The 11314-nt window shown below is 38.6% G+C and overlaps 1 pseudogene; it reads right to left on the bottom strand.

The window, feature by feature from the left end:
* Positions 1–1204: 1204 nt before the first annotated feature.
* LOC102239586 overlaps positions 1205–11314 on the bottom strand; it is a 196623-nt pseudogene continuing 186513 nt past the window's right edge.

The following is an 11314-nucleotide window of genomic DNA, read 5'->3' as shown; positions in this document are numbered from 1 at the left end:
AGCAATAAGTACTTATATTAAGAAGCAACAAACAACAAACCTAACTCTATCCCCCACAACAATCTAACTCTATGACTTAAGAAACTAGAAAAGTAACAAACTGAGCCCCAAGTTGGCAGAAAACAAGGAAAATCACAAAGATTAGACCAGAAATAAATTAAATAGGGAACAGAAAACTATAAAAGATTAAATATAATAAAAGTTGTTTTTTTAAAAAAATGAGAAAAATTGGCAAACCCATAGCTAGACTAACCAAGGAAAAAGAGGAGTTAAATCAACAAAATTATAAATTAAAAAAGGAGACATTACCACAGAAATACAAAGGATCATAAGGGGCTACTATGAACAGTTACACTGCAACAAACTGGAAATCCTAGAGGAAATAAACAACAACAACAAATCTTAGAAACATGCAACTTACCAAAACTGACAGGCAAGATAGAAAATTTGTATAGACCAATTGCTGATAAGGAAATTGAATCAGTAATACAGAAAAGCTCCCAGTAAAGAAAAGTCCAGTACCAGATGGCTTCACTGGTAAATTTTACCAAACATCTAAAGAAGAATTAATACCAACACTTCTCAAATTCTTCCAAAAATGAAAGAGGAGGGAACACTCACAAATTATTATTTTTTCTTTTTTAAAAAATATTTTATTGATTTTTTACAGAGAGGAAAGGAGAGGGATAGAGTGTTAGAAACATCGATGAGAGAGAAACATCGATCAGCTGCCTCCTGCACACCCCTTACTGGGGATGTGCCTGCAACCAAGGTACATGCCCTTGACCAGAATCGAACCTGGGACCCTTCAGTCCGCAGGCCAACGCTCTATCCACTGAGCCAAACTGGTTAGGGCACAAATTCATTTTATGAGGCCGGCAGTATTCAGATACCAAAACCAAAATAATATTCATATCATATTTTGTTCTGCTTTTAGTTCAAGGATCCATGTTCTTCTCTAATCCTATCTCCTAAATGGTCATCTTCCCCCAAACAGTGGTATACCAAAAAATAAAACAATATTGAAATTAAATTTAAAAAAGAACACTTTAGTTTACTAGTACAGTTAACTTAGTTACATGCATTAAGTAGAGAGTTTACTTTGTAAGTTTAGTTTCTAGTTGTAGTTTCTATGGAAGGGTGTGTGTGTGTGTTTTCCCTGGTATGGCAATTATAGATGTTTCCCTGTGACATATTTAAGAAGTTAGTTGTCAGGAATGTAGGCTTTGAACTCAGATAGCCTAGATTCACATTTTGGTTCAGCAACTTGCTGTATGACCTTGGGCAAATCAAGTTCTCTAAGCTTCTGCTTATTCACCTGTAAAATGACAATTAAATTGGAACATACCTTATAGAATTGCTGTGCGGTTTAAATTTTAAAAATTCATGCACATACTAAGCTTTCAACAAATGTTAGCTATTATTATCACTAATATTAATGAAGTCAAGGCAATGTTTTATCTTATTAATTTATGAAGAATTTACAGCTCCTAGGGATCCTATATGCCTGCCTCTGTTTCAATACAGTGACCATCTCCCTCTGCCCAGATTTTCCCCTTAGGTCCCGTGCCACCTGACTCTTGTTTATAAGTGACCCTAGTCCAGCCGTATGCTGCTTCCAGCATAGCCTTGCATTCCTGTATTAATTCTTGGATTTTGCCTCGTTCCTATAACCCAGGTTCTCAGAAATTGTCCTTTAATAGAAGAGAGGGGCATGGCATTTGAACACTTATGGATTCTGACCGTGACACCTGCCTGAAATCCTCTCCTCAATGGCAAAGTAGGAATTCTTGCCTACTTCTCTGTCAACAAAACAAACAGGCAGCCAATCAGATGGGAGATGATATTTTCAAATAGTAGCTCTGACAAAAGTTTAATTTCCAAAATGTATAAAGAACTCATAAAACTCAACACCAAATAACCAATCCAATCAAAAATTGGGCAGAGGACTTGAAAATACACCTCTCCCAAGAAGACATACAAACAGCCAATAGATATATGAAAAGATATTCAATCTCACTGGCAATCAGGAAAATGCAAATTAAAACTACAATGAGATACCTTACACCAGTTAGAGTGGCCATTATCAAAAAGATAAGCAACAAGTGTTGGAGAGGTTGTTGGAAAAAAGGAACCCTCATTCACTGCTGGTGGGAATGTAGACTGGTGCAACCATTATGGAAAGCAGTCTGGCAATTCCTCAAAGCATTAAAAACAGAGCTACCATACAACCCAACAATCCCACTCCTGGGTATATACCCGAAAAACTCGAAATCACTTATACGCAAAGATATATGCACCCCTATGTTAACTGCAGCATTATTCACAGTGGCTAAGAGTTGGAAACAGCCAAAGTGACCAATGATAGAGGACTGGATGAAGAAGATGTGGTATTTATACACAATGGAGTACTACACGGCCATAAGAAGGGATGACATAGAGCCATTTACAACAACATGGATGAACCTTGAGATCATTATGCGAAGTAAAATAAGTCAAACAGAAAAAGGTAAGAACTGTATGATTTCACTCATATGTGGAAAATAAAACTGAAACTTATGAACACAAACAGCAGTGTGGCGGTTGCCAGAGAGAGGGGGATGGGGAGAAAGAGGTCCTAATATGAGGTGACAGGAGAAGATTTGATTTGGGGTGGTGGGCACATGGTCTTACATACAGATTTTGTAAAGTAATAATCCACACATGAAATCTATATGTTCATGTTGACTAATGTCACCCCAACAACATTTTTAAAAAATTGGGTATGTGCTAACATTTGAATAGAGATACCCAATCTGTGATATCTTTGTTATTCAAAGTTCCTATATCTTTAATGATTTTTGTCTGTTTTTCTACTATTTATTGAAAAAAGTATTTAAAAAGCTCCCATTTTGATTAATGAATTCTGTTTTTCCTTGTATTTCTGTCATGTTTTACTTCACCTATTTTCACAATAAATATTTATTCATAAAAAAAAGAATATATCTCAGCCTTGTTTTTTTCTATTCTCAATACTAAGTAACGCAGGCCCCAGGTCTCAGGAGGAGGACATGTAAGCAATGTAACCACAAGCTGTCACTGGTGGTTAGGAACATTCCACAGGGGATGTGCTGTACACTTTCAGGATTGTGTCAAGTTTGCCTTTCTATCTGGTAGCAGGTGGAGTTTCAGGTTTCTCATCACTGTAAATCCCATATCAAATTGGAAAAAGGCTCCTAGGAATAAAACTTGAATATGCTGTGGGTATTTTAGGAAGAGAGAAGCAGGTCTCACTGTGAGAATGGAACTACTGACCTCTGGGGTTCTCCTTAAGAGTGAATGACAGAATTGCCGCTATAATCTAGGGCCAATCCTCATATCTCTGCTTTGGTCCCATGAATGCTAGCCTGCTCAGAGACTGTGCCCTGGTGCTTAATCCTCTCTCTTTCTCTTGTATATGTAACCACTTCCTATCAGCTGAATTGTTATTTTTAAGCATAGGTAATTCTCGCCAACATAATATAAAAACAAAACACACAAATAAAAGCCAAACCTTTCATCTTTCTCCCCTACCCCATATTTTTTTTTAATTTTTCCTGTCTATATTATGTCTTCATTTCGCCAACATAATATAAAAACAAAACACACAAATAAAACCCAAACCTTTCATCTTTCTCCCCTACCCATTTTTTTAAAAATTTTTCCTGTCTATATTATGTCTTCATCTTATGCTCCTTGCCCTTCTAATTTGGTTTCTATCTTCATCTTTCCACTAAATCAAGTCTTGTTAAAGTCACCAGTGACATACAGGTTGTTGAATTCAATGAGCACTTTTCTATCCTTAGTTCATTTAATTCTGAACAACATTTGATATAGTTGACCTCTCCCTCTTTCTGAAAATACTCTACTTCCTGAGTTTCCATGACAAAATTCTCCCTGCATTTCCTCTTCTCTGGCCACTCACACTGCCCTGTTGAGTGCTACATTCTCTTACCTTTACCACATGAGTGTCATGAGGATTTTACTTCATGCTAAACACCAGGCAAATATTAGGCTAGAATCAGGTATGAAAGATAGTCTATAATTTTAATGTGTAGTAGTTCCTAAACCCTTATTCCTTCCCGTATTGCAATTCTTAGATACAGTAGCATCTTGTTTTAAAATTCTGAGTCTGTGGCCTTTTTCAACAGCAGCAAATACTAATATCAGAGGAGGCCAATAGGAATTTTACATTCACTTAATCTTTAATTGACTCCTCACCTAAAGCTCAAATCTCACTCAGCTTATCTGTCTCTCTGATCTCTGAAGGAGACCATTTGTTGATCACATTTGTTGGGACCAATTTCAAAGTATCTTGATTTTTAACACTTATCTGGCAGTTGAAGATTCATTTTAAGTCAAAAGAATTTCATGATAGCAAGTCATGCTAATGGCTCTAATGAAATCAAGTGCTCAGAAAACAAGTTTCACGAGAGAACAGGATTCATTAACATGCTAACATTGAAGGAAAAGGGGTCCAAGGCCCCAGAATATGACCTGTGTGAAGGTGGTTGTGTGGATGGTGGTGGGGCTAGTTAAGATAGCTTAAGCCAAAGAAACCTAGAAACAAGGTATGGAATGATGCCTAAATTAATTGAAGTAAGTTCCAAAGAGAGGGGTAGAGTTAAGCTACTAATTATTTTTATTCCATCATTTTTTCCTACGACTCTCCTTAGATCATTCTCTGGGAGCCATTAATTCAATCTTAACTCTAGAGTATATTCACAATTTTTCTCCAGGGACACATTTTGGTCTTCATTTGAGGATAATTGAATGTTGGATAATTTTATATCTTTGGGTCTCTGCTGTATTTTCTGGAAATTATCCCATGGATTTAGGGTCATGAAATAACAAGGCAAACATCTAGAAAGCTTCAATGGGAGCCATAACAATGTTCCAACAGAAGGGTGGCATTTAAGGTAAATGGCAAATGCCAAATTCGAGTCACGTCTGTAAAAATTTTGCATTTCCCATTAGAGAAATAATGCAGCCTCCATTTAATTTGCAAGTTTAAAATTGCAAATCCAACTCGTGGGAGAAAATTGGGCGAATCACAAGTGACTATTGCTTAAGTTTCACATGAGTAAATACATTGGCCACGTTGCTCTTATTCAACACTCAAAACCAGAAAATACATTTTTGTATGATTTTGCTTGTAGAAGAATGACACAATTATTTTCAGAATAATTAACTCCTCAGTTTAGTGACAATTATGTTCCATTATAATAATTAAAAGCACATCCTGCTATTTGGATGAACTCAACAGAATGATTTCTTAGGGGAAGATTTAATCAGATCATTATGTTTCTTTCCTCCAGCATTAAAAATACCTGTAAATTATTTAAATTCATTGTACCACTGCTTAATTTTGAAAATTTCTGCTGTCCTTTGGAAAGAAATACTAAAACAAGATGGCAATATCAACACACCCTTGAACCATCTGCACATCATAATTTTTTTGGAGGCATGTAAGATCTTGGCAAAATTCAGAGCACTTGTCTGGGCATAGTGGCAGGGCTACAGATCATGGGATTACCGGGAACAGGTGGGTGGAAGCCAGTGATGGGCTGCAGAGTGGTGTTTCAGGGGATAGATTCACTGAAAGGAGAACTCTAGTAAGCTGGTGAGAGAATGTGAGGAAGGGTCAATAGCTCTCCTGGGGATAAAGTTGGCAAGAGTTTGGAAGACTATTAGGGCCTTATGCAAATTAACTGAAGTTCAGGAAAGCACCCTCCTGCTTTCATTTATTTACTTATTTTTAAAATATGTTTTTATTGATTTTAGAGAGAGGAAGGGAGAGGGGGAGAGAGGAAGAGAAACATCAACGCCAGAGAGAAACATTGATTGGTTGCCTCCAGCACACACCCTGACTGGGGACCAAACCCCCAACTTGGACATACCTTTGGGTGCATGGGATCACACCAAACCAACCAAGTCAGGGTATTTACTGCTTTTACAATGAACTAAAGTGCAAAGCATACAAAGCAAAAACCCAAGGGAGAATGTGTTAGACCAGTGGTCGGCAAATTGCAGCTCGTGAGCCACATGTGGCTCTTTGGCCCCTTGAGTGTGGCTCTTCCACAAAATACCACATGCAGTATTTCAAGCGCACATACAGTGCGATTGAAACTTCGTGGCCCATGCGCAGAAGTCGGTATTTTGTGGAAGAGCCACACTCAAGGGGCCAAAGAGCCGCATGTGGCTCGCGAGCCGCAGTTTGCCGACCACTATAGTTAGACCAATAAGGCAAGGGTTAAGGCAGAGCTAAGGACTTTTGGACATTGTGATATTCTAATTCATTCTGAAGTATATCAGATTCTGGAATTATAGCAGTGAGATTATAAACTCTACTTAGGCAGATAGTATATTGGTAAGTATTGCTAGTGCTACCTGCTTTATCTCAGCTGGAATTATCTTTATGTAATGAGATGCAGAAGGGAATGACCAAATTAACTGATGAAGGTGTTGAAAATCTTAACAGGAAAAGCCTAAACTGTGAGCATCAAGGCAAGAGTGAGACGCAATAAACCCAGAAGTGTGCTCATCCCCTAGATAATGGTAGGTTGCTCTGTGGCCCCTGAATGTAAATGACTTAGAAGTAAGAGGTAGTTTATAGTTGGGTGGTCAGAGCCCACTAGGCTAATAGGTCCACAGAGGCAGGAATCAAGAACCTAACAATGTCTGCCACATAGTTATACATATTTGTTGAATGAAGATTGATTAATAAAATGATTTCAAATTAATTCTGTCACTTCCAGAGTCTCAGTCTCTTTAAACATGAGAATGGGGTCATAATTCTTTGGCTGATTATTTCCTAATTGTTTTTCTTATCACTTTTGTTGTGTTATAACAAATGCATAATCATGAGGCTCAAATATTGTAGCTCAAACAGAGCAGCAAGGAAGACAATTCTGGGAAACAATAGCTTCTTCAAAAAGAATAAAACAAGAAAAGAATGAGAGCAATCTTCTAAGGAAGACTAGAATCTATATGGAAGCTGGGGTGAGACAGAAATTACTATAAGGATTCCTAATTACATTAAAGTAGAAGAGGATCCAAGAAGACGGATGTATACCAATCTTGAGGAGACCAGGTAGCTTGAACCCAACCCCTTCACTCTATCTTTGTGATTCACCTGATCTTGCTCCTCACAAAGGGATTTGAAAGAATCTAAGAAAGAAGAGGTTCTTGATATTCTTATTCTACAGAAGAAGCTATAGAACTTGCTGATGGTGCAAAACTGGAAGGAGATACCCAAAGGTTTTGCTTGTTTTTTTATTTTAACAACGTAGTCAGGATTGATAGTGTCTATAGACTCATCTGGTTGTTGGGAGAAAGCTGCACCCCATAAGAAAGATACTGTAAACAACAGAGACCAAAATCTCCCATACTCAGTGAGTTCAAGTCTTACTGAAATAGGGGCAGGTAAGATTGTCTAAGGATACAGTGTGGCAAGTCATCTGCTGTGTCTTCAGAATTAGCACCACCTACATCCCACATTTTATTCCCTTTATCAAGTCATGCATGTCAGCATTTATTTTTTAGTCATTCACCCTGTATTCTTTTGCCTAAACTCAACTCTTAATTCCTCCCACCACACTAGTCCCAGATACGAATTTCTGCACTTGATATTGCATCTGCATTAGGATCCTTATCTTGGTGGGACTGACCCTTGGCTAACTGTGACTTTTGGGTCTTTGGCTTTCAGTAGTATCACCAGTAGTGTCTTCCCCAATCATTGTACTGATCTGTGAAGTTTATTCTAGAATTATATCTTTTTCATTGTATATCTCGCAGAGTGAAATTATGCTTAATTATAAGCTTCTTGAGAACATAAAGCATGATTTCTCATCATTGAATTCCTAGCCCCAACACAGTGGTTGGTGGTCAGAACATTTTGGTTAAACCAGCGGTTCTCAACCTGTGGGTCGTGACTCCTTTGGTGGTCGAATGACCCTTTCACAGGGGTCACCTAAGACCATCCTGCATATCAGATATTTACATGACGATTCATAACAGTAGCAACATTGCAGTTATGAAGTAGCAATGAAAATAATTTTATGGTTGGGTCACAACATGAGGAACTGTATTCAAAGGGCCAGAAGGTTGAGAACTACTGAGTTAAAGAAATGAATGCTTGAGTTAATGAATGACAAGTTCACATCTTCCTCATATTTTGAGCTCTGAGAGTTTATAAGAGATTGCCTTTGTAAAATAAAAGCTGAGATAGTTTTTCAAAGTTCTACATCCACTTCACATCGTTACCCTGGAGTTGTGGACATATTTCCTGCCCTTGAATATCTCCCAGTCTAATGGAGAAACCTGATACATAACTGGTATCTATAGAAAGGCCATAATAAAGACATATACAGAGTGCTGAAGGGAACAACTATGCAATTGTTTAAGGTCAATAAAAGGAAATGACACTCAATGTGATCTTTAAATATTGAACTGTAAGTAAAGAGAGAGGAGAAGGGAGTGGTTTCTGTGGGAAAGTTGGGTATGAAAATATATAGAATCTTGCTAGCAGAGGGTCATTCCAACAAAAGGCATGAAGTATGATATAGGACAATTATCTGCAATTTAAATATTACTGGAGCATAAAGTTCCTGGCAGAGAAAGACCTGAATTGAGACTGGAGAAGTAAAAGTGACCATATGGTAGAGGGCTATCTATACATTTTGACAAGGATCTTAAACGTTCTGTGAGAATGACTTAGAAAGTTTGCAATTTAGAAAACTCTAGAAGATGTGCTAAGGATTAATTTGAAGTGGGAAAATCTGAAGGCATGGAAACCAGATAGGAGAATATAGCAGTAGTCTGTAGGAGAGAAATATGAGAACCTGAACAAGGCAAAAATAGATGTGAAAATGAAGTGTCTAAACTTGGTGCTTGAATAGCAAGGGGTCTGAAAGTTTTCCTGGAGTCAAGAATAATTCCCAGGTTACTAATTAGGCTGAACTGTTGGATGGTGGTGACACAAATTGGAAAAAAAGAGTAAAAGTGAGAACTGTAAGGTGTCTGCAGAACATCCATGAGTATATCTCGTAAGCCACAGACTGCATGAACTTGAAGTTTGAGGAGAAAGGGCTGACAATGTCAATTTGGAAGTTATTAATATATATGCAGTTAAAACCATGAAAATGTGAGCTTCTCAGGAAAACTGTCTGGAGAACATAGAACTGAGCACTGAGTCAGGATGAATAACTACATCTAAGTAGTGTGAAAGGAAGAAAAGCCTGTAAATTTAACCAATAAGTACCATACTTGCTTTAGGTGACAACATAATATTTCCCAATATTCAATTTCCTACACCCTCTTAACTTTACAACCCACTGCAATCTGGCTTCTCCCTTTCAATACACTTTTTAAAAAATATATATTTTATTGATTTTTTACAGAGAGGAAGGGAGAAAGATAGAGAGTTAGAAACATCAATGAGAGAGAGACATCGATCAGCTGCCTCCTGCACATCTCCTACTGGGGATGTGCCCGCAACCAAGGTACATGCCCTTGACTGGAATCGAACCTGGGACCTTTCAGTCCACAGGCCAACACTCTATCCACTGAGCCAAACTGGTTAGGGCTCAATACACTTTTTTTTTCTTAATTTGGAGATAATTATAGGTTCACATGAGATTAAATGAAATAATAAAAATGTATCATGTGCTCTTTTCCATGTTTCTCTTAATGGTAAACCCTGCAAACTATATGACAATGAGGATATTGACATTAATATAGTCAAAATACAGAACATTTCCTTTACTATAAGAATTGCTCAGGTTGTCATTTTGTAGCCAAATCCTCTTCCCTCCAGCTCCCAACCCCTCCATAACCAAAATGGTCTTTTTATGATTTTGTCATTTGAAGAATGTCATGTAAATAGGATCATACAATATGTAATCTTCAGGGATTGCCTTGTTTCACACAGCATCATTCAGGTCACTGTGGGTATGGTAAATGGAAATTGCCACAAAAGAATAATTTATGTCAAGGGAACTAACATGGAGACAGAAGTTCAGAAAAGGTTTGACGTCATACCTATGAACTATCAAGCCAGCTGTGAGACAACCTACACATTTCCTCATCATGGCAACCAAACCATCTGTACTTTTCATCTTGAAAAGAGCCAATCTGGTTCACCAGCCAATATCTTACATTTGCATACATAAGACCCAACTAAGATTGGGCCTCTTGAACTTTTGTGCTTACTATAGAGGCATATCTGGAACTTTGTTCTCCCCAGACACAGTTTGAGTGGTTACCCCAATCTGTATCTCTTGGATTGCAATCCTTTGTTCAAATAAATGCTTTTTATTCCTTACTAGAGGCCCAGTGCATGAATTCGTGCAAGGGTGAGGTCCGGCTGGCCCAGCCCCAATCAGCAAATTGGGGCCAGGCCTGTTGGGAGGAGATGGCGGGAAGTTGGCTGGCAGGCCCCGCCCCCAATTGGGGTGGGGGGGCCAATCAGGGGTCAGTGGCTGGGGGAGGGTCTGTGGGAGGTTGGCTGGCTGGCCCTGCCCCAGATCGGAGTAGGAGAGCCAATCTGGGGTGGAGCTGGCTGGAGGGAGGGACAGGGCTGCAGGAGGTTGGCCAGCCCTCCCCCCACTTCCCACCCCTATCCGCTGGTTCACTGGCCGCAGTGGGCGTCATAGCCGCCGGTGGTTATAGCTTTCCGGTTTCTGGATTTTTATATATACTAGTATAGATTACAGCCTAAACCTTCTTTATTTTTCCCTTGAATTTATTGGAGTGACATTGGTTAATAAAATTATATAGGTTTCAGGTGTAAAATTCTATAATACATCATCTGTATATTGTATTGTGTATTCACCATCCAAAGTCAAGTTTCTTTCCATCCTCATTTATCCCTCCTTTACCTTCTTCTACTTCCCTCCACTCCTCTTTCCCCCCTGTAAGCACAATACAGTTGTTTGTGGAGTTGTCTTGGTTAACATGTGGTGATCAGGAATGGAATCCAGAGTGACTGTCCTCCAATCCCATGTCACCAAGAATTCATGCAAGGTATGTGCAAGAGACCCTTGTTCTCACTGTCTCCTCTGGCAGTCCTGGCATTTGGTGGTAAGTCCTCCTGAATCTGAACCTACTTCTTGGTTGAGGTTCTGGCCTTTGAGTCTTCTTTTTCTTTCTGCTGGCTTTCATCTTCAGTTCTCTGGTGGGACATTTGAGTCCAAGGATTTGTATCTCTTATTTTTAAGTTTGATATTAAAGGTTCAATTTTTCCATTTCCATTGGTCTAAATGGAGATGTGTGTGTGTGTGTGTGTGTGTGTGTG

This window comes from Myotis brandtii, unplaced genomic scaffold, assembly GCF_000412655.1.
Source record: "Myotis brandtii unplaced genomic scaffold, ASM41265v1 scaffold850, whole genome shotgun sequence".
Lineage (NCBI taxonomy): Eukaryota > Metazoa > Chordata > Mammalia > Chiroptera > Vespertilionidae > Myotis > Myotis brandtii.
The sequence above is the reverse complement of the archived record's forward strand: the minus strand, read 5'-3'. Positions and strand labels throughout refer to the sequence as shown.